The sequence below is a fragment of the Mesoplodon mirus genome, assembly GCF_964341445.2.
Source record: "Mesoplodon mirus genome assembly, chromosome: 6".
In the NCBI taxonomy this organism is placed as follows: domain Eukaryota; kingdom Metazoa; phylum Chordata; class Mammalia; order Artiodactyla; family Ziphiidae; genus Mesoplodon; species Mesoplodon mirus.
In genome coordinates, this window is record NC_138982.1 from 137,753,368 (window position 1) to 137,781,092 (window position 27,725).

The window sequence follows — 27,725 nt, forward strand, 5'->3', positions numbered from 1 at the left end:
TATCAAAGTTAGTGATGGTTCCAACGTCATTGTGATCCACTGGAGAACCTGACTCAGCCCACTTCCCAAGGGCTTCAGACCAGATGGAAAACTAGGTTCCTCTTATTTTATTCTATGACCTGGAGCCGCTTGAAAAAAGCAAGAAAAGTCAAGAGCCTGGGAGGAGGTGGGCTGTGAAACAGAAGGTTCTGGGCACAAATCCAACTCTGCTTCTCAATCGCAGATGAGGACTTAACTCATCCACTCCTCAGCTTCCCCTTTTGCCAAATGAATATGAAATTCTCATTAACATGACTTCTCTGTGGATTAGTTTGACACTGTGTGTAAAGTTCCCAGCACTGTTATGGTTACATGGTAGAGGCTCAAAAGAAGGTGTGTGTTATCATCACCATCATCGTCATTATCATCACCATCACCTCATTAACAAAATGAAAGATCCCAAGGATAACTTCCAAGCTATGCTTTGGAAAGAAATCGACTAGAAAGATAGAGATTTGTAGAGAACACAGGGCTTATGAGTCCTGAGTCAGCAATAGAATGTGCTTCAACTCAAAAGTTCATTTAAGAATATTTTCCATCCGCGGTGTGTTGCATCTGCAGATGTGGAACCCGCGGGTATGGAGGCCGTGTCAAACATCGTAGTAATGAAACTGTAGTAATGAAACAAGGAAAGAGCAGCATTATAAAATCCCAATGCCAGTTAGTGTTGACTTCTTAGGAGGAGGGGGGAGGACAGATGTCAATGAACATTACTGGCAGTATTCTAGTTCTTGGATTGTGCAGAGGCTTGATGCCTGTAACGTATCATTAATAAATGAATAAGTAAAATGGGAGAGGGCCATGCACGAACCGATGATGATAGCTCAAATATCAAGTAAAATCAAATACTGCCCAGTTCTGTACTTGGTTATGTGAAAGATGAGAAAATGTCCTCATGTAGGAGTCTTCCATCCTCTGAACACTGAAGCAAAATAATTATACTCATTAAAGAAAAAAAAAGTTAATTTAAGAATATCATTTTGAAAAAAGGAAGTACTAATGTCTGCTGCAGCATGCAACATGGATGAACATTGGAAACACTATGCTAAGTCAAAGAAACCAGATGCAAAAGCCATATTGTAAACTAGAGATGATCATACTAAGTAAAGTAAGTCAGAAAGAGAAAGACAAATAGCATATGATATCATTTATATGTGGACTCTAAAATATGTCACAAATGAACTTACCTATGAAAAAGAAACAGACTCACAGACATAGAGAACAGACTTGTAGTTGCCAAGGGGGAGGGGTGTGGAGGGAGGGATAGAGTGGGAGTTTGGGGTTGGTAGATGCAAACTATCAACGTTATATACAGAATGGATAAACAACAAGTCCCTACTGTGTAGCACAGGGAACTATATTCAATATCCTGGGATAAACTGTAATGGAAAAGAATGGGAAAAAGAATGTATATATGTGTATAACTGAGTGACCTTGCTGTATGGCAGAATTTAGCACAACATTGTAAATCAACTATACTTAAATAAAAAAAAATTAGAAAAAGACCGTATTGTATGAGTCCATTGATATAAAATGTTCAGAACAGACAAATCCATAAAGACAGAGAACAGATTAGGGTTTTCCAGGGGTTCTGGGGAAGAGGCAGTGGGAGTAACTGCTTAATGGGTTCGAGGTTTCCATTCGGGGGGATGAAAAGTTCTGGAACGAGACAGTAATGATGGTTGCAAAACATCATGGATGTACCTAATGCCACTGAATTGTACACTTGACAGTGGTTAAAATGGTAAATTTTAAATTATGTGTATTTTAACACAATAAAAAAGTGGCATTCAAATATATTAGCAGAAAAGTAACATTAAAAATCAGGGAACTAGTGGGAAGCAGCCACATGGCACAGGGAGATCAGCTTGGTGCTTTGTGACCACCTGGAGGGGTGGGATAAGGAGGGTGGGAGGGAGACACAAGAAGGAGGAGATATGGGGATATATGTGTATGTACAGCTGATTCACTTTGTTATAAAGCAGAAACTAACACACCATTGTAAAGCAATTATACTCCAATAAAGATGTGAAAAAAAAAAAAAAAGCAGGGAACTAACTCTCTCCTAACACTCAGAATTTAAGACCCTAGTAAGATGACTGTACAGTATGGATGCATGATGTTAAAAACGACTGATAGAGAAACTGAAGAGCAATAAAAATAATACAAAGCATAGAAAAGAGACAGTGTAGGGGCTTCCCTGGTGGCACACTGGTTGAGAGTCCGCCTGCCGATGCAGGGGACACAGGTTCGTGCCCCGGTCCGGGAAGATCCCACATGCCGTGGAGCAGCTGGGCCTGTGAGCCATGGCCGCTGAGCCTGCGCGTCTGGAGCCTGTGCTCCGCAACGGGAGAGGCCAGAGGCCACAACAGTGAGAGAACCGCATACCACAAAAAAAAAAAAAAAAAAAGAAAAGAAAGAAAGAAAAGAGACAGCGTACCAAAAAGTGGTCAGAGATGGAATGACTAAAACAGATAGAGGAGACAGCAATAACGTGTAGAAATAGGAGAGGTTATCTGAGATTATCTGACTGTCCATGTACGCTCTATTAAAATAACAAGATTGTCCTTGCATAATTCCCCACTCTAATTCATTTCAGCTAAAGTCCCACCCCAGAACCACTGGGGCACTGAAAGCTAACTATAAATAAACTGTGTACAGTGAAACAATACTGTATTGTAATCAATTTTCATATTTTCCCAAATTTCAATGCATAGAGAAACTCGAATCTTGGTGTAATATTTTCCCCATGGATAGGGAAAGCTGATACGTTCACCATTTGGAAGACAGAGAGAGAAGGATGCTTTCTGGAGAAGGAGTTAAAAGATGTTAAACTGAGTAGAAGGTGGACCATTGTGCACAACTCTCCCCTCACTACAGCTGGTCATCTGCTGGAACCAGTGAGCAGAGTGGCACTTGCAGTCTGAGAGGGAAGTGGCTGAAATCAGGAAGCCCTTTATTTGGAGGAAAGCTTTGTTAGCAAGGACAGCTAAGGGGCTGTGGTCAGAATGCCCAGCTGAGGCTACCCCAGGAGTTCTGTAAGAGAAAGGCCTGAGCTCGTGCTGTCAGGCTCAGCTCTGAGTCAGCAAACAAATACACAGTTGTTGAGTTAAAGTTTCATGTAGTGCTGTAATAATTAATCTTTCTTCGATGTTTATAAGGTCATCATTTTGGAATCTGTAGACTAACAGATAGTAATAACTCCACGGATCAGGCTGCCTGAATCCAATTACAAATATCTCATCTATAGTGGCAGCAACTTGGAGTGAGGTGAAACTTGGAAGAGAGGCTGGAAAAGTTCCATCAGGACCGCTAGCCTGAAAAAATGCTGATAAACATGAACCTTATCAACAATTCTGAAATTTCTTTCCCAGATAGAAACATTTTACGCTATGAGCTTTTTGAGGACTCTTTTTCGGAGGAGGCTTACTGCACACCATGGGTTCAGAATGCAAATCACCACCTACAGTGGAAGAAAGCGATAAATTTAAAAAGCAGATTTTCAGAGAAAGACCCAAAGGAGGAGAAACAAATGGACAAATGGGGTGGGGAAGGTAAGATAAAGGGATGGAGTGAGATGAGGGGGGACAGAGATGAAAATAAGAAAGATCCCAAAAGGAGACTCACTTCACCTCTTCAAATTTCCTGGTGTCCTGATAGAGTAATGGGAGATTCCAACATAGATGGGAGGATCTAAGTAAAGGATCAGGGGACATCAGCTGGCTTTTTATTTGTTCCCAGACCCGAGCGTTGTCCACCTCTCATCTGACACCTCTCTCACCCACCGGTGGCCCCTGATCTGCTCCAGCTAAGTTTGTTTCCTTGTTGACCAACACGCCAACACATCACAACAAGAAGTTGGCATGGAAAATGACTTAAAACATGCATCACGCTCATCGGAAGAGAGTCAGTCTTCTTATCTGCCCCTGCAAAATATGAATTGCACCAAAGGACACTTTGTCATCATAAAAGAACGATGAGCTGCCATGCTGACCTGTATACCTAGGGCTTGGAGAACAAGGAGGCCAGTCAGGGTTCTATCTCCCCTGACACCAGGGTGCAGGGTCACACTCCCATCTGCTCACTTAGTTGTGAATGCCAAAAGTTCTGCAATCCTTTCTAGACTTTAGAACCATGAAGATTACAATGTCTCATCTCAAGAAGAAAGGAAGTGCCTTTTTTTTGGATTAAGTTTGGTCTGTTGTTTGTTTTGCTCTGTTTCCACTTGCTCTCTGGTCAGCTACCCACTCTTCAGAATGGAACCAGACTTCCTCGGCACCATGAACAGGACCCTGGCTTTTTCCCAGGCCTCCTGCAGAACTTCTAACACCTTCCTCACACAGATTGCAGGTAGGAGATTAGAAGCACAGAGCTCTGGAATTGTAAGGATGGAAAAGAAGATGTAAATAAAGGTCCACCTTTCAATCTCCTGGGACTCCAGTTCAAATTTAAGTGCTCAAAACAGTGACCCTCTCCTAGAGAAAGGGAGCTGCTGCTCCACCCACAGTGCAACAGGCTGTTTCCTGGCTGGTGCTGCCCATCTCTGGGCTAAAGCCAGAGTGCCTGCTGCATGAGCTGTGAGCACACATGGTCCAGCAGAAACCCCTTTGTTGTCCACATCTGTCCCTTTAAAATGACGGTAAGGTCCACTTTCTCCCTGCATTGCATCTGTTTCCCTGGCATCCCACGTTTCTGTTACAGAGAGCTAAATCCTCGATTTATTGCTTTCTCTTTTTTAAAGTAAGACAACGTAGGTTCAAGACATTTAGCAAATATCTCTAGCTAAGCCCAAAATTTAAAGATGAGGAAGGATTTGGAATTCCCTATACTATTCTCCTGTGACCAGGTTGTGTGTTGTTTGTTTCCCAGGCATGTTGTCATACGAGGCTCTTTGGCTACATATAAAGATGTCTTAATTGGTCTCAGTGATTTCCAGCTTGCAAGACATCACCTAGAGCTAGACTGGTGCAAAATTTTTAAATTTTTAATTAGCATTTTAAAAATTAAAAATAAACCTTAGAGTTAGACCAGTCCGTATTCAAATGCTCTGGGCATCAGTCCCAGCTACTCACCAGCTGGTGACTTGAGACCAGTTACCTAACCCATGCCTCAGTTTCCCAACTTCCCTATGCCTCAGTTTCCCGCATCTACAAAACTCTGATGAGAACTCCTGCCCTACCTACTTGGCAATACTAAAATGGAAAAATGCTACGAATTATAAAGCATTCAAAGTTGCTGTCTTATGACTGAGAATACCAACTTGTTCATCATAATAATTACTGGGGGACTTGCAGGTTATGCTCAAGTCATTGGAGAGTAAAACACAAGTAACTTCCTACTAAACTACTGAACTACAGGGCTTCTTCCAGAACCCATCCATGTGAGTGCTAGTAGTTACCTTTCCATCTACGGTATGGAACACCTGTTTTTACAGAATGATCATCTGAGTGCAGCTGTTTCCAAATCTAAAAATGAGTCAAGGTATAAGCAATCTTTTAATTTTTAAACTATACAGTAAAGTCAAATTTTTCCCCTTTGGTGTACAGGTCTATGAATTTTCATACGTACAGACTGGCCTAACCACCACCCCAATCAGTGTACTGACCAGTTCCATCACCTAAAACATTCCCTTAATGGACACATTCTTTCTCCCTCTCCCCACCTCACAGCACCTGCAAGCATGGATCTGTTCTCAGGGTCTATTCTGACCTTTATGGAAAACGTCATCTAAATGGAATCATACAGTATTCAGTTGCTTGAAACTGGCTGTTTTTCACTCAGCATAGCATCTTTGAGAATCATCATCAAAGTTATTGTCTGTTTCTTTTCATTACTAAATAGTATTCCCTGGTACTGATGTACCACAGTTGGTTTAACCATTCACCTGGTAAAGGACATCTGGTTTATTTCCACATCTTAGTGATTATTAATAGAGCAGCATAAACATTCACGTGTAAGTTGTTGCGTGAGCCTAAGTTTTCATCTCTCTAGGGTAAACACCTAGGAGTGGGATTGCTGGGTCATCCAAATCATTCTTTTATAGTGACAGGTAAATTTCAACATCACATTAAATCTCCAGATTTTTTTTCAAGTCAATCTCTTAAAATAAGAGACTAAAAACACTATTAAACAACACTCAAAAACTCATGTACTCTTCCCTCTCTCAAAATTTGAGGTTTTGATACTTTTGTGCTATTTTTGAGTGTTTTCCATAGATATTTAAAATGTCATTTTACCACATTGTAAATAATTTTCAGTGATTCTATCGAGTTATTTTTATCAGCTAAGAGACATCCATTTGACTTTCTGAAATAAAGACAAAATAAAGCTAAGTAGAAAGGGGGTTCAACATCAGAGTTTGAGTTAACACAGACTGCATCTAGCATAATTTTGAAGCCACTAAGGCTGAACTTTATGAAGAACACTCCTTCAACACTACTCATCAAGTAACCCTTGGGGTGTTTGAAGATACTTTTTAGGAATGCCCCCAAAGGCCTGGATTTAGCATTTGTTAAGCAGTCCTGGAGGAAGCCACAGTCACTGGAGTTTTGTGAGCCAGTCTCTAATGTGGTATCTCTTGCCCTGAGCCTCATGGGTCCCACAGGCCTCAGAACAATCTTCATTCCCATGGTTGAAGATGACAGCATAATGTCAGTGTACTTAAAATTCAATTTCATTCTTCCTAATCTATGCTCCATTATGCAGGCCTTTGAAATAGTCTCCAAAGAAGGTAAGGCTTCTATTGATTCCCATTCTCCTACATAGCAACTGGTGTGTAGCAACCCATAGTATAATACGAGGGGGAGAAAATATTGATTCTAGGAAACTTAATATTATTAAAAGACAGTTGTATTAAATCTCTTTCCTGGACTTAGCTGAGCGCCTTTTTTTTTTTCTTTCCCATTTTCAGAAAATCAATGAAGCTAATACCCTTGTTAGTTTTAGAGTTTCTACGACAGCAGTTTCATGTCATCACAGAACCATCGGAAGGTTTGTAGGCTCAGTGCTCAAAGCTTGCAGCCCTTGACTGACTGACGATAATAACATTCCTCTCTTTAGTTTTTTCTCTTTAGTTATTCTGCCACTCAGAGGGGGAAGTTGTATTCGATATACATTTCCCATGTTATCTGTTTTCTCCGGTGTGTAAAAGTCTCAAGATAATGCTCAGCCTTCACCATAAAATGCATAAGTGCCTATGATAAAGTTCATTTCACAAATGCAATTTGCAGTTTGAGAGAAGTCTATAGAAATAAAACCAACAGGAATCAACATGGCAGGGCGGGGGGTGGGGGTTGCTTGATGGAGAACACCTGCCAACTGAAAACCCCAGAATCTGCTATTTAAGACTGTAAGTCACATTGGTTTTTCTGTGGACCATCCAAACATGAGCTTTCCTTTTTATAAGAAGCAGCTGCTTCTGATTTGTGACAAGATTAAAGCATTTCGGAATCTCTTTCCAGCATCCAAGTTCTGATAGAATGTCTGCTATGTCATTATCAAATATAACAAGACTGTAATATGGCTCCAGAGTCAATGAACCAAAGACTGGAGTCTTCTTCTAATTATATAATATGAAACTTCTTGTAATTCTGATGCCATGAATTTGGAATTTGTGATTAATATGAGTTAGACTGCTAAGCAAGCATTTTCATCATAGATACTGCAAACAGTATTTTAAAAATAAGATGGCAAGAATAATGCTGAAACTATGTGAAAAACAAACTGTTTTCAAACCCCCTCAAAGACTTTAGAAGCCACAATTAGCATGCAAATATTTGTGGTGCTTTTTATAGTTATTTTATATCCCTTTCCTCTGGCTTCTCTTGGGAGTGGTATTCTCAGCTTCCAACTGACCAAGTCCACCTGGACATTTCAGACACCATGAATTGATTTGCCCCAAACTGGACTGGATATTTGTATTTCTTGCTCACTGTCTCTCTTCCTGTTTTCCCACTTTCCATGAAAGAACTCATCTCTACTGTCACCTAAAAGAGAAATCTGAAAAGCAACCAAGGACTGTTGACTGACGTTGACACTGTTTAAGAAATATCTGTCTAACTTGACTCCTCTCCCTTAGAATTCATCCTATTGCTGCCTCCTCCCCACTCACCGGACCCCTGAAAGGCCTCTTACCTACCAGCATCTCTGGTCCCAGAGACACCCTCCTGAAAAAAGCAAAGCATCAGATCATATTGAAAACTGCCCTTGGCTTCATATCACCCATCAGATAACATGCCGAGTCACCAGCACCCTGTGCTGGGAAGGCTCTGGACTCAAAGATGATGCACATGAGCTTGAGCAGATACCAGAGCAGAAATGCCTGTGTCCCCTTTGGGTGAAGGTAGGAGACCCAAATGGCTCAAACAGGAGTTTTTGTTAGTGGTATTTATACAAAATGGGTCATAGAGGTGAAAGGGGTCCAGACCAGTGGAGACTTGAAAATCAGCCTGAGACTTTTTGACTGTATCCCTCCATCCATGGGGAATCATGGTATGTCATGAGCAGAAGAGGCAGAGAGAAGCAATGTCCAGTTGGAAACACCAATCCCCTCCCCTACTGCCACACAAACAACTAAATGATATCACTAGGCTACTAACTATTTTTGCTAGTGACTACTTCATTTGTCTTTCATGGGAAACAAGGAGAGAAAGAGAGATTTATTGACAAGTAACTCTTTAGGATCTTCCCTTTAATACACTTTGAATTTTTAAGTAACACTTTTTACTGGCTCTACACACATAAATGCTGTCTCAGAGATTTACAATGTATTAGTAGTAGTATATAGCTTAACTGTGATGGTCCTTTCTCCAGAGGATAAAAAAATAGAAATATAGTACATCATCAGATAAAGTTCTAACATATTAATGAGGGGACTTCATTTCTTTGAACCAAAGAAACCAAAAAAAATATGATGAAGAATGCATTAATGAGGGTTTCAAACTTAAGTGCCTGGTCCTTTTAGTCCAAAGCCATTTTATCAGATAATCTCATTCAAAGTAAGACACAGTGGTCCTATGTGTTATCGCCTCCACTTGAGAAGATCATTTAAAAATCATTTAAAAGGGAGTTGGTATGTATACACCACAATTTGTTTATCCAACCATCCACTGATGAACATTTGGGTTCAGTCATTTAAAAAAATGAAGTACTGACACATGCTATAACATGGATGAACCTTGAAATATTATGCTAAGTGAAAAAAGCCAGACACAAAAGACATGTTGTATGATTTCATTTACATGAAATGCCCAGAACAGGCTAATCCATAGACACAGAAAGCAGATTTGTGGCTGTCAGGGGCTGGATGGAGAATGAGGAATGACTGCTTAGTGGGTACAGGATTTCCTTTTGGGGTGATGAAGTTGTTTTGGAACTAGATAGAGGTGGTGGTTATACAGTGCTGTGGGTCTAATTAATGCCACTGAATTCTTCACTTTAAAATGGTTAATTTTGTGTTATGTGAATTTCACCACAATTTTAAAAGGGGGGAGGCGGTCTGTAGATGGTCATCCAGGAGGCTGTTACAGTGAAATTTCAGACATTGTGGCAATAGGGTAGAGCTTTCCTATTAAGGAGCTTTCTCAGGGTCCCTAAATCACAGGAATGAGCTTGCCTTTGTCCAGGACTGAACTTGCCTCAGATAAAAAGTCCTCACTGTGGCTTGTCTGGGAAGCCAAGGTTAGCTCTCAAGAAAGGAAGGAGAGTTGGCCTCAACCTTCCACTGGCATGGATCCATCCTCTGTGCAGAAAAAGAAATAATAAGTAACTAATGCTGACTGGAATTAATTTTATTATTATCCTTATGCTATGCTGACCTTTTCTTTTCTGTGGCCTAAAATTAGATCTTGTGTTGTTTATCCAACTTTTGCCTGGGATTCTTTTTTAAGCTGTATTGATTCCCTACTGCTGTGGCAGCAGAACCAAGCCAAGAGGAGACCTGGTGGTTACACACAGTTTACTTTATGGTTTCACCCTCGGACACAGACCGAGGCAGCGACATTTGTTTCTGGTTACTGATGACACATGCATTTCATCTTTCTTTCTCATGCCCCAGGCTAACCTGGGAAGCCTACCCAGGGCCTTATGCAAGGGAGCCCCTGGTTGCTGAGGCTGCAGACTATAGAGTCTAGAAGTCTGAGACTTGAAGACCCACCCACCCGATTCCCATTGGATAAGAATGCCAGCCTTTCTCAGGGCAGGAAATCAACATGATGAGGGCAAAAGATAAAGAAGAGACTAGATGGAAGTGAGCTTTGAGTAGGTAGAGTTTTGCTGTCCTGCTTTTTGATGTGAGTGGATGTACGTTCAACTTTGCCTTTCTATGAAAAAAGTCACCAGGAGGAGGGCACAGCTGTCAGGGTCCATTCAAAGGACAGAAATCACTCTAGTTATTTTAACAAGGAAGATGTAATGCAAAGAAATGTTAACTATAAAAGATGCTTAACTATTTTATTTTTAAAAATGGACCCTAAAGAAGTAGCATTACCTTTAGGATGAGGAAGAGAGATAAAAGGACAAAGAATTAGGAGAGAAGCCCCCTCTTGCCACCCACAAGGCTGAGACTCAGAGCTCAGCAGAGGGGACTTAGCTACCACAAGAACTTACAACCTGCTGGTGGTCAAGAAACATTCTGGAAGGCAAAGGCCAGAGGTGGTCTGGAGAAGCATCCTGTCATTGTAGGGGTGTGTGTGGGAAGAGCTTCTGGAAAGTGGCCACCAGAAGGGAGAGCATGGCCAGAGGTCAACAGCCAGAGCTCAGCTACATAGGCCACTGGACCACTGCAGAGGAGGGTAACGCTGAAGATCCAGAACTCAGGAGCAAAGAGTCTTCACCTTGCATTGCCATTCTAATGAAGTTAACATTTGGCCAGTGGGCAAAGGAGAAATGTTTACAGGGTCCAGCTCCAGTATCACAAATCAGGGCAGAGAAGAGTCAATCTGGAGCTGGGAGACAATACATTGACACTTTGCACAGATGGGGACCCCCATTCTAGATCTGGTCTCACTTCAAGGGCAGGCAGACCCTTCACCTCAGTGAACTGTTATCATGGTATCTCCATCCCTGGGAGGAGCACGGACAACATTCTTCATCAACTCCATTCGCCAGTACTCAGTGATATATCCAGGTGAGTCAAGGGACATCATTAAACTTTCAAAAACAGTGGTTGATAAATATTTTCACAGCATCTCAAGTGGAGGAGAAAGATCAAGAGGAGGACTTTCATAAACTTAGATGTGGCCCCAAATGGCTGTATTTTCACCAAATTCAGTTTCCTTTTCCTCCTGAGCATCCAGCTAGACTCTGTTCCCAGCTTCCTTTTACAGCTAGGCAGAGGCCACATAACTGATTCTAGCCAATGGGATGTAAGCAAAAGTAATATATCCCACTCCCAGGCCTGGCCCTTAGAACAGCCCCGACCCTTATGTCCTCTCTCTTCCATGACCCACTAGCTGCTTGCAGAAGAGGGGGTCTATGGTCTTAGGGAATGGCAGAGCTTCTAAGGAAGGAGCGTAGGGCCCCGAGTTACCTTTTGGAGGAGAGTATCCCTGGAGAGTTGCCCAGCCAGATACACCCACATTGGACTGTGATGACAGGAAAGAATAAGCCCTTAGTGCACTGGTTTCCAGACCAGCAGTGTCAGCATCAGTTGCAAATTTGTTAAAAATTCAAATTCACGGCTCTGACCAAGGCATACTCAATTAGAAACTCTGCAAGAGGGTTTCTAAAAGCCCTGTATTTTAATAAGGAGATTTAGACACTCTAAAGTTTGAGAACATCTGCCTTACTGTGTAAGGACACTGAGATTCGGAGGGTTTTTGTTAAGTCACTTATATAACTATCTACAGGGAGTCCCAACATAAAAACCATAAACTGAGTCCTTGGTAACCAATTAAAATTTGACTGCTGCTTCACTAGAGACCTTTGTCACGGCTCCATTTATTCCAAGCCTGGACCAAGCTGATTAGGTCTTCATAAGGTTGAAGACTTACTAACCTCGGGTATCACCCGTGACATTTGACCGGGAACCGGAAAACCAGGACTGGGTTCATTAATTGAATTTTTTAGACAAGTCACTTAACCTGCTCATTTTATCGCCTCTGCAAAAAGCAGATCAATTCCAACCCATTTAGTAGTTACCTGGAGGAAAAATCCTCAGACAAGCATGAGCCAATAGATTGCATGTCCATGTTTAGAGAAATTCCATATGATTGTTTTTATATCCATCAAACTTTAGAAAACAGAAGACAAAACCCAGCAGCTCTTCAACTCCATACACCAGCTGCAAACAGGGGACTGCGCAGAAACAAATGATCTAGGTTAACTCGTTTTCAATTTAGAACTTTCCAAAGGCGAAGTTTTCTATTTCAACTCTTGGCCAAAATGTAATGCCATCTCTACAAAAATTGGGGTTGTTTAATTTCCCAAATATAAAGTCCAAATTTTAGGGTTTTTGAGATCACATTTCCCAGGGGGAAAAATATCATCATTTCAGGGAAACGGGAAGCTTGGAAAGAGCATCTAATATCAAAGCAATGTGTTTAATTAGCCACGTGGGTAAACAAGGGCAGCCAGGAATGCAGCGGCTCAGAGGAGAGTCATGGCATTTAGTTCCAGCTCCGTGCAAAGCCACATCTTCAGCACTTAGTTCAGAAGTAATTACCATCTATCTGGCCCTCGGGTAGAGGGAGAAAAGAAATAACTATATTCATCTTGTGATTAAATGGCAATTAGCAGCTAAGTACCCTGCAATAATGTGGCACTTACCACCTCATCACAATATCAGCAGCTTCCCTGGCCAATCCCACCATCGCACTGGGTATCAGAGCACAGTGCTGCATGGCTAGGACCCTAGGGAGGACCCAGGCACCAGCCAACATAGGTCAGAGTGAGGCACAAGTTAGTGGTTAAATGGGGACTCTACAGCCAAGCTGCCTGGGTTCCAAATACAACCCCACCACTTATCAACCTGCCAACTTGGCCGAGTTACTTAAATCTTTCTCAGCATCAGTGTCCTCATCTGAAAATTGGGGGAAAGAGTTGTTTCTAACACATAGCATGGTGAGTGTGAGGCTTAAGTGAGTTAATAGATGCAAAGCATTCAGGAGAGCTCCCAGAACACGGAATATTCTCAGTCAAAGATGGCTAATGTTTCCCCATGCTTCTCCTTCATGGGGCTGGGACAGATGAACCCTTTCCAGCTATGCATGACTTAATGCTAAAAATAATTTTAAATGTATTGTACTACCCAAAACAGAAACACACACAAACAAAATACCCTCTCTTATACCAGCCTGTCCCTTTGGTTCTGGATGAATTCTGATTTATCCTGTACCTGAGGGACCGCCCTCAGTTGTTACAAATTGTGAAACAAATAGAAGCAACATCCAGGAAGGCCTGAACGGAAATTTTTTATTTCCCAGAAAGAGCAAGGCTATGGATTCAGACAAGAAACTGGGAAGTCCAACATCTCAAGACAAAAATGAATGAGGATGGACCTACGTAAGGCCAAAGGGACAATGGGTGTGGCCAGCTCTTGATTATCTACATTTATAGCCACCGGTTGCTTCTCAGGCTGACGTCTCCTCTCACCACAGACATTGTGAATTTGGTGCACAAATGATTTCTGAAATTAGTTTTAAAACATAATAAATGATAAATCTGTTGCAAGACCATAGAACATTTTTAAGGTTACCCATTTGGGGCAGCAGGGGTCATTTGTTCTTAGATGCTTTCCTAACCCCTGCCCTACTCTGCTCTGCACAGCTGGGGCCTGCATTTCCCATGCTCCTTGCCAATTAGCTTTGTCCAACATGAGACAATGGTAAGACTGGAGAGTCTTACTCTACCTGTAACAGAGATTCCAACAGTGCCTGCACCTCCTATCAGACAGCTCTCCACTCTTGGTTCCCAGCTCCAGCCAGGATATCCCCACTCTGGGGCTCCAGTTCAATATCACATCCTTGCCATGTCCTTCTCCAGCCCAAGAGGTGGCAGTGGAATGTTCTTATTGCTAATCACTGATTGACTAATGGTTCTCTGGTGGTTTCTTAGCTGTAACATCACTTATGTAACCAATTCGCTTTATTAAATTCCCTCTGTTTGAAATACCTAGACTAGATTTTATTCCCTGAAGAAACACTGACTGATAAACCAGTGCTTCATCTATGTTACTTTCTCCCTCTTCCAATATCTCAGTGAGAAAAGCACTGGACTAGGAATCAGGAGCCCTGAGTTCTGGTCCCAGTTCTGCCACTAACTGACTGTGTTACCATGGGCATTCTTCTCTGTGCCTCAGTTTCCTAATAAATAAGAAGACTGGACTTGGGGATCTCAAATAACACTTTCAGCTATATAGTTCCGGGACTAGACATTCTGACCAGTGTCACCTGGCACTTTAGAATGTGGGAACCCGTGGCTTTGACTTACTCCCTGCGTTGGCTCACACACATCCACTAGTGTGTCATTTTACATCAGCAGCTGAGTTAGAGCAAGGTGGTCTCGTCTGTTTTGTAGGTGAGGCGAGGGTCTGCATGTGTGGAGGGGTGGCCACACATATAAATGTATGTACTTGCGATTCCCTAAGAAATGATTCTCTCTCTATTCATGATTTAAACTTATAAAGAACTGAGCATATTAACACTGAAAGATGAGGATTGGTGAGGATGATACTATCCAAATTAACATTTCAGCCAAATTAATATAAAGATACTAAATAATAAGCATGAATCCATGATACATTTGGAGCCTCAGCAAGTAGATTTCTATTTTCTTTCTCTTCTCCGAACTAGCAGTTCTCGTTTTCTCCTCACAAGACAGCATGATTAGTTATGGGTCACACACAGGTATAGCCATGGAAAACTTCCGGTGTGCTATATGTAACCTGACCCCTTCTGCTTTTTCTCATCATTATGTAAAAATTCTTATTCTTTTCTAATGCCTCCAATACTGATAGAGTTAGCTTTTAATTCATTTTAGGCTAGAGTTACAATCAAGTACATATTTAAGTCAGTTATCAATTCATGTCCTTTACTAATAGAACTTTTTTTTTAATTTTTATTTTTGACTGCATTTGGTCTTGTTGCTGCACGCAGGCTTTCTCTAGTGGGGGCTACTCTTCATTGCGGTGTGCGGACTTCTCATTGTGGTGGCTTCTCTGGTTGCGGAGCATGGGCTCTAGTCATGCGGGCTTCAGTAGCTGCAGCACGTGAGCTCAGTAGTTGTGGCTCACGGGCTTAGTTGCTCCGCAGCATGTGGGATCTTCCCAGACCAGGGATCGAACCTGTGTCCCTTGCATTGGCAGGCGGGTTCTTAACTGCTGCACCACCAGGGAAGTCCCTAGAACTTCTAAATATAAGTTTATATGCATGCATGTGTGTTTACATACATCTCACACAACACACTCACAAAACTCAACCTTGAAGATATTTCTACAGTGAAAAGTCTCATAAACGTTTTCTTCTCATCAACATAGTCTTAAACTTCACCCAGAAGTAATCCATTTTCTTTTAACTCCTCGGTGCTTCATAAAAAGACTGATATCCTCTTTTTATCAGAAACCAGCACTGAAGTATTCATCTATAACTGCAATGTCCAATATGGTAATCACTAAACACATGTGGCTATTGCGTAGTTGAGATGTGGCTGGTTTGAATCAATTTATGGCATAAATGTAAAAACACACCAGATTTTGAAGTCTCAATATGAGAAAAATAAACATAACATAATCTCATTAATATTTTTATATTGACTGCATGTTGAAATTATAATATTTTGGACATATTGTGGTGAAAAAATACTGTTAAAATTAATTCCATGTATCTCTTTTCATTAGAAAATTTTAAAACACATCATATCCTATTTCTACTGGGCAACATTGATTCTAGAAGTTAAAGGATATGAAAAGATGCTTCTTCCGTGTTTTCTTTCCTTACAGAAGAACTTTGATGAGAAGCAGCAGTATCGACCACAGTTGATGGGGGTGGGGGCAGGAAAGGGCTGAATTTATAGGAAAGATGGTTGTGTTAGGGTTTCAACTTGCTGACACCCAAATCAAGCTTCACTCTATACAGAAAATAGCAAAGACCCAATTAACGGTGCTGTACACTGGAAAGAGCATCATTGTGTTAATAGCTTGTGCTTTCTTCATAAGTCCAAGAGAGAAGGGCTTAAGGCACTTTTTCTTATTGACTGAAAGCTGAAGAAAGTAAGGATCTCTGAGTTAAAGTTTCGGGGGCTTGAATTCCCATATGGCCACCCATTTCATTATCATTCAAAAGCACATGTCAAGAATAAATTTTACAAATATACACAGGACTTTAAAGCTTTAGGATATTCAGAGGAATAAGATCACACACACATTCCACCTTACATCTAAATAATTTTATTCATCATCTCAATCCTTGGGCATAGCATGAAGCCTGGTACACTGTGGGTGCTTAATGATGTTTGCTGAATTGCACCAAAGGAACAACTTAAGCATGTCAGTTACTGAAAGTTGGACCCACTCATGCTGTTTAAGACAATGAAGCAAAGATGCAGAAATTCAGAAACACAGTTGCAGAAATTACCAAGTACATGCCACAGCCATTAGAAAGATGAGAAATGAAATCAAACTTTCTCGGAACGCCATGTTGTTGTTCTATCAGCTAATGAGGATCTCGTTTTTTCTGCTAGGTTGTATAATAACCATCTTGGTAGTTCTTTAGTAGGAGAAAGAAGCCGGGTCTCTTTGCCATCTCAGTCTGTACTGGTTTGCATTATTTTTGTCCAAGCCTTTTACACTTACAAAAAAATCTATTTAAACTTTGCATTCTTTTTCCTTTGAATGGATCATGTGGGCACTAGGGTGGACCTCAGGGGCTTCTGGGCGGATAAGACCAATAACAGGAATTGCTAATGTGGTTTCTATTGAATATGATGGATTCATTAGGTAAAATCATTTGATAAATCAAGAGTACTACATGTTTACTCCATTCATCTTTGTCTTTTGGATTCCAGGGCGACATTGCTGACACAAAGTACCACTTTGAGCTAAATGAGCAGCCTTGCTTGAAGAAGCTGGTTTAAGGGATAAACACTGCCATTCCTTGATTCTCACAAGCCCCTGCATTTGCCTTGAAGTCACGCTGAAGCTACACTACACAGAAGAGCCCTAATTCTCCCCAATGAGTTTTAACGATAAGCCCCAAACCTTGGGGAATTTCTTCTTCTCCCTTTCACATAGTAGTAAGTCTGGATGCATGGTCCTTAAAAATCCCAGTTGTATTATTTTTAACAATCAAATGGAATTTGTTAATATATAATACATATATATAAAATGTTGTACCCCACAACCAAGTGGAATTTTTTTAACATCTTTATTGGAGTATAATTGCTATACAACAGTGTGTTCGTTTCTGCTGTATAACAAAGTGAATCAGCTATACATATACATATAGCCCCATATTCCCTCCCTCTTGGGTCTCCTTCCCACCCTCCCTATCCCACCCCTCTAGGTGGTCACAAAGCACCGAGCTGATCTCCCTGTGCTATGCAGCTGCTTCCCACTAGCTATTTTACATTTGGTAGTGTATATAAGTCCATGCCATACCAAGTGGAATTCATTCCAAGGATGCAAGCCTGATTCAATAGGCAAAACTCAATGTAATACAGCATATCAAGAAGCTATAGAAGAAAAATCGGATATTCACACCAATGGATGGAGGTAAAGCACTGGACAAAATCCAACACTCATTCATGATAAGAAAAATCTCAGCAAATCAGGAACGGAGGGAAATTTTCTAGACTTGATATGAAAACTCTATGGAAAATAAATTTCACAACTTGTATGGAAACACAAAAGACCCCGAATAGCCAAAGCAATCTTGAGAACGAAAAATGGAGCTGGAGGAATCAGGCTCCCAGACTTCAGACTATACTACAAAGCTACAGTAATCAAGACAGTATGGTACTGGCACAAAAACAGAAAGATAGATCAATGGAACAGGATAGAAAGCCCAGAGTTAAATGCACGGACATATGGTCACCTTATCTTTGATAAAGGAGGCAGGAATGTACAGTGGAGAAAGGACAGTCTCTTCAATAAGTGGTGCTGGGAAAACTGGATAGGGACATGTAAAAGTATGAGATTAGATCACTCCCTAACACCATACACAAAAATAAGCTCAAAATGGATTAAAGACCTAAATGTAAGGCCAGACACTATCAAACTCTTAGAGGAAAACATAGGCAGAACACTCTATGACATAAATCACAGCAAGATCCTTTTTGACCCACCTCCTAGAGAAATGGAAATAAAGACAAAAAAAAACACATGGGACCTAATGAAACTTAAAAGCTTTTGCACAGCAAAGGAAACCATAAACAAGACCAAAAGACAACCCTCAGAATGGGAGAAAATATTTGCAAATGAAGCAACTGACAAAGGATTAATCTCCAAAATTTATAAGCAGCTCATGCAGCTCAATAACAAAAAAACAAACAACCCAATCCAAAAATGGGCAGAAGACCTAAATAGACATCTCTCCACAGAAGATATACAGACTGCCAACAAACACATGAAAGGATGCTCAACATCTTTACTCATTAGAGAAATGCAAATCAAAACTACAATGAGATATCATCTCACACCAGTCAGAATGGCCATCATCAAAAAATCTGGAAACAATAAATGCTGGAGAGGGTGTGGAGAAAAGGGAACACTCTTGCACTGCTGGTGGGAATGTGAATTGGTACAGCCGCTATGGAGAACGGTATGGAGGTTCCTTAAAAAACTACAAATAGAACTACCATATGACCCAGCAATCCCACTACTGGGCATATACCCTGAGAAAACCATAATTCAAAAAGAGACATGTACCAAAATGTTCATAGCAGCCCTATTTACAATAGCCTGGAGATGGAAACAACCTAAGTGTCCATCATCGGATGAATGGATAAAGAAGATGTGGCACATATATACAATGGAATATTACTCAGCCATAAAAAGAAATGAAATTGAGCTATTTGTAATGAGGTGGATAGACCTAGAGTCTGTCATACAGAGTGAAGTAAGTCAGAAAGAGAAAGACAAATACTGTATGCTAACACATATATATGGAATTTAAGGAAAAAAAATGTCATGAAGAACATAGGGGTAAGACAGGAATAAAGACACAGACCTACTAGAGAATGGACTTGAGGATATGGGGAGGGGGAAGGGTAAGCTGTGACAAAGTGAAAGAGCGGCATGGACATATATACACTACCAAACGTGAGGTAGATAGCTAGTGGGAAGCAGCCGCATAGCACAGGGAGATCAGCTCGGTGCTTTGTGACCACCTGGAGGGGTGGGATAGGGAGGGTGGGAGGGAGACGCAAAAGGGAGGGGATATGGAAACATATGTATATGTATAACTGATTAAATTTGTTATAAAGCAAAAAATAAAAAATTAATTAATTAATTAAATATATATATATATATATAATTTTTAAAATATTATTACTTCAGAGGAAGGAGGACTCACATCAGTTGCCCATGCAGCCAAGCCGGCACAAAAACCCCTGGTGAAAAGTAAGTCTCTTAAACAGAAACCAGTAACCTGGCTGAGCTGGTACAAGTAGCTCCCCCTTATCCGTGAGGGGATACATTACAAGACCCCCAGTGGCTGCCTGAAACCAGACTGAACCATATTTATGCTGTTTTTTCTATACATACATAGCAAAATTTTTAATTTATAAATTAGGTGCAGTAAGAAATTAACAATAACTAATAATAAAATAGGACAATTATAACAATATACTATAATAAAAGTTCTGTGAATGTGGTCTCTCTCTTTCTCTCAAAATATCTTATTGTACAAATTTAATGCCTTTTCCATCCTAAGTGCTTACTATGCACCGAGGCCAAAATTTTTGCACTTTGAAGTGTTAGAGCAAAACTAGCACAAATTTCTTTTTCTGTCTTCACAGTTTCACAGATAAAAGATTCCTTATTACCGTAGGTCTTAGCAACCTCAGCATAGGATTTTTCTTCTTTCCTTAAGTCGAGAACTTTCACCTTTTCACTGAAAGGAAGCACTATATGGCTTCTCTTTGGTGTATCCAAATTGCGAGCATCACTGCCTTTGTGCTTTGGGGCCATTATTAAGTAAAATAAGGGTCACTTGAACACAAACCCTGTGAGTGGTCTGATGACCAATATGGCTACTGAGTGACTAAAGGGCAGGGCACACTGGACATAAGGATGATTCATGTCCCGGGTGCGATGACGCAGATGGCATGAGATCTCATCACATTACTCAGAACAACTTAAAACTTAATGAGTTGTTTATTTCTGGAATTTTCCATGTAATATTTTCAGACCATGGTTGACTGCAGGTAACTGAAACTGCAGGAAGCAAAACCATGGATGGGGGGGTGGGGTTACTGTATAGGAAATATGTCTGCAGCACAAGGAAGGGAAGACAGCCCCGTGCAGATGCAGTAGAAGTCCGCCCACAGTGTGATGTGCGTGTGTGTTCACACTGAGTGTAACTAAATACCCCCGGCTGGTCTAAACTGTGTTCAGGGTGGGAGAGATTTCATTCTTCTCCACTGGAGTAAAGTTGGTTTCCACGAGCCCTTTCAACTTGCCTATCTTTGTGTTTTTATTACTTCCTTGTTGCCCATTTTTATAAGTAAAACTTTTCTCTGATAATGACTGCATCTCCCTAAAAGCTTCTTCTGAGTTCTTATTTTCAAAGCAGTTGGATCCATCTTAATATTTTCCTGCCATAATTGCCTCAAGCCAATTTCTTTTAAAGGAATTAAAAATGCAAATCTAATATTCTAATTGCATAATAGGATCATCTTGGCAGTTCGATCAATACTATCTCCCACTGTCAATACTATGGCCGGGCTGCGTGGATGTCAGAGCCCACTGGTCTCACTTTATCACTGGCCCCATGGCCCATCCACATCTATAAGATGTGACATTTTATTGGTGGCCTTCCATCAATCAGCTCTAATTTGTGCATCACAGAGATGCACGTTGTCATCTCAGCATCCACGTTGCCCTGGGCACCAGACAGCACAGAGTTGAAGCCTTCATGTTTCCCGGGACTAAGTTAAATGGCAAGAAAGAGGCTGGTTGACAACCACACACGGGATTTTTTTTCCAGGTCACCATCCAATGGAATTAGAAGCAAAGAACCTATGACAGGTCACCCCAAAGATCCTAAACCTGTCAGTACAGCTACAGATCATTACAAATGACACAGGTCTGGAGTCAGGAGACTCTGGCTGACAGATCCAGCTCAGCCATTCCCCAGGGGTCACCTTGAGCAAGTCACCTAGCCTCTAGGTGCCTCAGTTTCCCCTCCTACAAAATAACCGTGTTCACCTAAGTTGAATGCTAAGGTCCCTAGCAACCTACAACTTATTTTACTTCTAGAAGAGTGAAGATCATACTCTAAGTAGCAAGGATGAAGGATACTGTCAGTTGATTCAGATAAGAAACATCATTACTACTTCTGGGTTATTTGCCAATTAACAGTAGAAAGATCATAATTAGCACGTATCATGCAAATTCTACTTCCGTTAAGAAGTGTTTTTCCAATAGATGTGTTGGGGGAAAAAAGAGAATGTTTTCCCACACTCTCTCTCCAGCAGAATTTTTTTTTAAGGTTTCAAATACCGTACTATTTGATCCAAAACACAGTCATTCAATTTACCCACCTAAACCAGCAAAAAGCTATAAAAACTATGCCAACGATCATAAATTTCCTTAAATAGAACTAAGCAATTGGAGTGAAGCAAAATTTCAGGTTCTTATTAAATCTGATTTTAGGGTAAGCTGATTTTTAATAGACAATCAGCTCAAAATCTTTTAGATTCTCTGAAGAACACCTTTCTAAAATTATGACAGCACACACTAAGTCTCAAAATGTAATTTAGTTGGCTTTGGAGAAAAGCACTCTGTGTGTATATGTGGGTATCTTACATGTAACTATAATAAAATTTCTTATTTATGTGGTTCTTTGTAGATTATTCAATTAACAATTATCCATTATATGCTGGGCATTGTGTAAGGAGCTTTCATAGACATTTCTTTATTGGGTTCTCAGGGTGACCTCAGGGGTCAGATGAGAGTGGCCTTGTTTCCAGAGGAAGAAACTGAGGCTGGAGGAGAGTAAGAGGCATCCCCAGGAATTATCAGGAGACATGAAAGTGACAGAAGATTCAAAGATTGTTCAAGAAAACAAGAAGCAAAGGAAAGATTCTGAAGAGTTGAGTCAGCAAAGCATTCAATTTCCAGAAGTGTGGAGGGAGGGCTTGGAGATAAGGAGGGAGAGAGAAAGGAAGGGTTATTCTGTGAAATACAGATCAGTGGGCTTAATATTGATCCCTGGCAGAAAGCGAGAACTAATCATTACGGGTTGATCTGTGAGCTCAGGGACGAGAAAACAGCGACTGCCAAGAGGCTGCCGTCTCCTACACAAGCCAACCCAATCTAATCTCATTTCCTCTCTTGATAGGTTATTAGGCTGGTTGATCAGTGGATCTGATCAGTAGGTTTCAGCAAGGCTCTTGACAGAGTCGCTCAGGATATTCTTGTGGACAAGAAGGAGAAATGGGGGTGGTACTAGAGGACAGTTAAGTGAATTTGTAACTGGTTGAACAAGCGTGTCCAAAACGTTGATTAATAGAGTGATGTCAGCCTACAAGGAGGAAGCCGTGTGCCCTGGGGCTCTGTGTTTTGCTCTGTTCTGTTCAACCAGCTAATCAGTGTCTTGAATGATGTTGTAGGAGGCATGCTTGTTAGAACATGGAAGGACATAATTATGGGGTCACTAATAGGTTAAAAGAATCAGGATCCAAAATGTGCTCATCCTGCTAGTCCAATGGCCCCAAAACCTTAAAGAAGAAATGTAAAAGGAATGAGTTGTATAGTCCTTTGATTGATTTCCAAATCAATAGCACAATAGAGAATCTTGGCTTAGGAGCAGTTCAAGGAGAGAAGACTTGGTCCCAGGCAAAATATGCCCCCGTAAACTGTTGTAGCCAGTAGCAAAATCTAAGGGGTCTTGGATATCATTCGTCGATTTCCAGGGCCCCCTCTAAAAGTAGTTATGATCTTGCTACCTGGTGGGCTGGTAGAGATACAGGTTCAGGTCAGGCACTGCATTTTAAGGCAGGTAAGAGACAATTCATAGGAGGGGAACAATACAAGTGAGAGATATGGCTACTACTCTAGGTGAAGAATGGTTGACATGGTTGGTGATATTTACACGAGGAGAAGCAAGGTGGCAGTCTTCTAATACCTGGAGAGATGACATAGGAAGAATGGGAAATCACTGCTCCATAAAGATGGAGGGAGTTACAGAAGATCACAGATAGAGTTTCAGGGCAACCAAAACACAGATGTTGCCACATGAAGGGCTGAGTTCTCAATTCTTAGTTCCCAGTATGGAGTTTATAGGCTGGGCTGTTGAGGGATCTATTTTTTTCTGGAGTGAGAATTGCCCTGTGTGATTCTACAAGGCAAAATATTTGATGTATGTAGATGTGTGGACAGGAGAATTGCCATAGAGCCTGCTGAGTACTACTTCAAGGTACTTTGTGTACATAGAGAAAGTGTGATGGAAAACTAAAAATGACCATGACACATTGCTTTCCCTGGAGGAGCTTAAAATCTAAAGACACATAAGTAAGTATGTAATTGGCTTTAAATAAAAGGAAGAATAAAATAGATTGTAATCGAGGCTCAAAAAATAGCTCAGCAGGATAAGGAGAGGGTCACATTTAACTTTAAGTTGGGTTTGGAGGTCCATCCAAGATGGCTTCATGGAATAGGTAGCATTTGAGTCAATGGGAGTTGGATTTCCACCCAGATCTCCAGGCAGCTCCACTGCAGCCCTACTGACATTCCAAAGGTCCCCATCCCTGCATCTTCTTCCAGATTTACCCTTTTGAAACTTCTTCTCGTCTGTGCCGTTTCTTTGACCAGATTTTGTTCTCTGTCCACACCTGCCACCTGGCAGCTTAAGATGTCCTTTGCCTCCCTACTTCCCAATCACCCTCACTGCTACCCAGGACTTGCCTCCATTCTCTGTGCCCCAGCCCTGCCCACTTGCACATCTGACAGAGTCCTGGAACAGGGTGTCACTTCATCACCTTTGCCATGTTCTGTGGTTTAGAAGCAAGTCAGAGGTCCCACCCACATTCAAGAAGAAAGGATTATAGCAGGTATGAATATGAGGCCACCTGAAAGTCTGTCTGCCACAGGTACTGAACAAGAGTCATTTAGACACCTGGAGCAAGGAGAGGAGAGATGGGACAAGGGCACAGATGGCTGACAGTTGAGTGCAGGGTGCGGGTGCATGGAGGGTGTTGGGCTGGGCCTGGGGGAAGCCTTTAGAAGTGCCCTCGTCTTCCTCTCAGCTCTTGCACAGACAAATGGCTTGTCATCCTATGAGTATAACAAGGGGACAATTTAGACACCGAGTAGTCACCTCTGAAGACTTGTTTAGTTATCAGTAACTAACTAAAAAGACAGTAAATACTTTCAGGCATGAGCAGGTGCCCATCACAGGCAGCACGCAGCCTTGAGCTCTTCCCTTTCACAGTTCTGGAAGGCTTGCACCCTCGAGGGCACTAATCCACCCAGCTGTGGTGGCTGACACTGTTGGGATTTACACGTCTTGGCCATCATACAGGCTCCCAGACTGTGGTTAAGTTAACATCATCCCCCCAGCCACGTGTTTACATATGGGAATTCCTGTACATTACCAGCTGCTTAGATATAACATTTTATTGCCAGCGGTTTGAACTCCATATCGCACTCAGAGCTTGTTGCTGGAGCCTCTCCCTCAGCTTTCTTACAATGCAAGGTGTTGTCTCCCTTGAGAACCGACCATTTAAAAATTAATCACCATGATGTTTCATTCCACAGTGAAGATCCTGCTCTATTTATTTCTTCTTCTTAAGACCTGCCCCTGGAGTTCTCAGGGGAAGACTATGTGTTTTGTTATTTTCTCCTGTAAAGTGGTCTGAAAACTGCAGAGAAGATAACCAGGAGATACTTCTAATCCCAGCCATTTCCTCTCTCCAAATATGGCGCCCTCTTTGGGGAAATGGTGTCTCCAACAGTGAGTAAGTGCCATAAGTCTGCTGCTCTTTGGGGCATTGACTAATCATAAGAGTAGCTCTGTGAGAGGCTGCAAAATGGCCACAGTCCTTCGGTTCTCCATGTAATCACACCCTTAGCAATGTGACTCTGTGACTCTTCTCATCAAGAAATGGAGTCTACCTCTCCCTACCTTGAATCTGGGTTGTTGTTATAACTTACTTCAGGCAAAAGAATAAAGTGGACATGACAGGGTGCCAATCTGGGGCCCAGGCATCAAGAGGCCCTGCATACTTCCACCCCTTGGAATCCTGCAAAGATCAAGCCCAGGCTAGCCTGCTGGAGGATGAGAGACCATGTGCAACAGAGACTTGCCATCCCATCTGTTGGCATCTTAGACTAGCCAGGCCCCAGCCAACCCAGAAGCTGATGGCCAACACATGAATAAACTTGGATGAAACAAGAAAAACTGCCCAGCTGAGCCCAGCCCGAACTGCCAACCCACAGACATGTGAGAGAAGAAAATGGCTATTGTTTTTGCCTACTCCGTTTTGGGGTAGTTTGTTATGCCATAAGAGCTAACTGATACAGGTGCCATAGTTTATCAACATAAACATCAGGGTTCCCAGTTTGAAAGAATAATGAGGCAAAGACACCTAATAATGATGTCCCCACCTGGCTCATTCTCGAACACTCAGCAGGCTGATGATGTCCCCGTTCTTTTTTTCACTAAGTCTTTTGAACCCAATTTTGTGAGCCACCAGAACCTCACACTGAAACTGGAAGGAAAAGACCTCCAGGGGATGGGTTGGGCTGCTATATCTTTTCCTTTCACAAAAACCTTGCAAAACATACTCCTTTTATTTCATCCTTGGATGATTGCCTTCAATTCTTTGTTTCATAAGCTTCTGTTCTTCTGAAGAGCCATGACAGCATTGATTTCAGCCTATGATTGCTGGTGAAATATTAAACCTTATTGATTCGAAATTAAGGATTAGTTGCAAGTTGGATACTCTGCATATTTTGAAGATGCACTATTTTATTTCTTCTAGTTGAAAAGTAATTGCAGCTCCACAATATGATACTTTTTTTTAAGATGGAGTCCTTCAAATCAGCTTTCTCATTTTGTCTTGCCAAAATTGTCAAATACATTATGTTGACTAGTCAATTTATTCTTCCAAATGAAGCATTCATATTTCTTACTTATAAGTGTGCTAGTGTGAAAACACATGTTCTTTTCATTAACTACACATTATGATGCCTCTGCATCCCCCAAACAACAACAAAAACCTCATTGGCTAGAAGTAAAGATATTCTGAGTAAGAATTCAGTAGATTATTTTTTGTCAAATCAGCAGAGTTTATCATTAATTTGATGTTTCATTGAGAGCATACCACTGTTCCCTGAGACTCATAAATTTAAAGCTCACCTCAGTACATGGCTACAATGGATGTTCTTTCTTCTAAAATTCTCTCATAAAATAGAACACCACACCACTGAAATAAAATCTCTCAGGATGACTCAAGTCTTGGGATCGGCAATGTGCTGCCTAAAACCAAAGTTCACCTGAAGATGCAAAGACATGAAGATATGCATGCAATAGAATACTTATTTCCCAGTTCCTAATTCATAGCTGCATTGCTCTTAAGCATCCACAAATATATACTGCTCTCCAGAATGCAGTTGTTAAACAGTTTTTTTCCTTTGAAGCAATTTGAATGGCAACATTTTTTTATTGAAGTATAATTGATTTATAATGTTGTATTAGTTTCAGGTGTACAGCAAAATGATTCAGTTATACAACTGTATATATATCCTTTTTTCAGATTCTTTTCCATTATAGGTTATTACAAAATATTGAATAGAGTTCCCTGTGCTATACAGTAGGTCCTTGTTGTTTATCTATTTTATATATGGTAGTGTGTATCTGTTAATCCCAAGCCCCTAATTTATCCCTCCTTCACCCTTTCCCCTTTGGTAACCATAAGTATTTTTTCTACATCTGTGAGTCTATTTCTGTTTTATAAATAAGTTCATTTATATCATTTTTTAGAGTCCAAATGTAAGTGATATCATGTGATATTTGTCTTTTCTCTGTCTGACATACTTCACTTAGTATGATCATCTCTCAGTCTATCCATGTTTCTTCAAATGGCATTATTTCATTCTTTTTATGGATGAGTAGTATTCCATTGTGTGTGTGTGTGTGTATATATATATATATATATATATATGTATATATATATGTATATATATATACATATATATATACGTATATATATATATATATATATATATATGTACACCATATCTTCTTTATCCATTCATCTGTCAACAGACATTTAGGTTGCTTCCATATTAAACATTTTAAGGGACGTATATAAACAAGCTAAACACCTTTCCTTAATATATACATCTCTATATCATAGCTGTATTCGACCTAAAAAACGGTTGCCCTGGTGTGTTCCATGTAGACAACACAAACACAGAATCTCTCTCCCTTTCCCCGTCGGCAGTCACTGCTTAGAATTCTCCACCCCTTTCCCTTCCCAGAGCTCCTCCCGCAAGCTCTGACCCTTACTTCTCATCTCTAACTGGC

The 27,725-nt window shown here is 41.0% G+C and overlaps 1 protein-coding gene across 7 annotated transcripts in view; it reads right to left on the reverse strand.

Moving 5' to 3' along the window:
- SETD4 (SET domain containing 4) overlaps window positions 1-27,725 on the reverse strand; it is a 434,330-nt gene that overhangs the window by 12,404 nt on the left and 394,201 nt on the right. For all 7 annotated transcript variants that reach the window (XR_014294474.1, XR_014294475.1, XR_014294476.1 and 4 more), the window contains one exon: window positions 13,540-13,663. The gene's annotated coding sequence lies outside the window, so the exon portion shown is untranslated. The remainder of the gene's footprint in view (window positions 1-13,539; window positions 13,664-27,725) is intronic.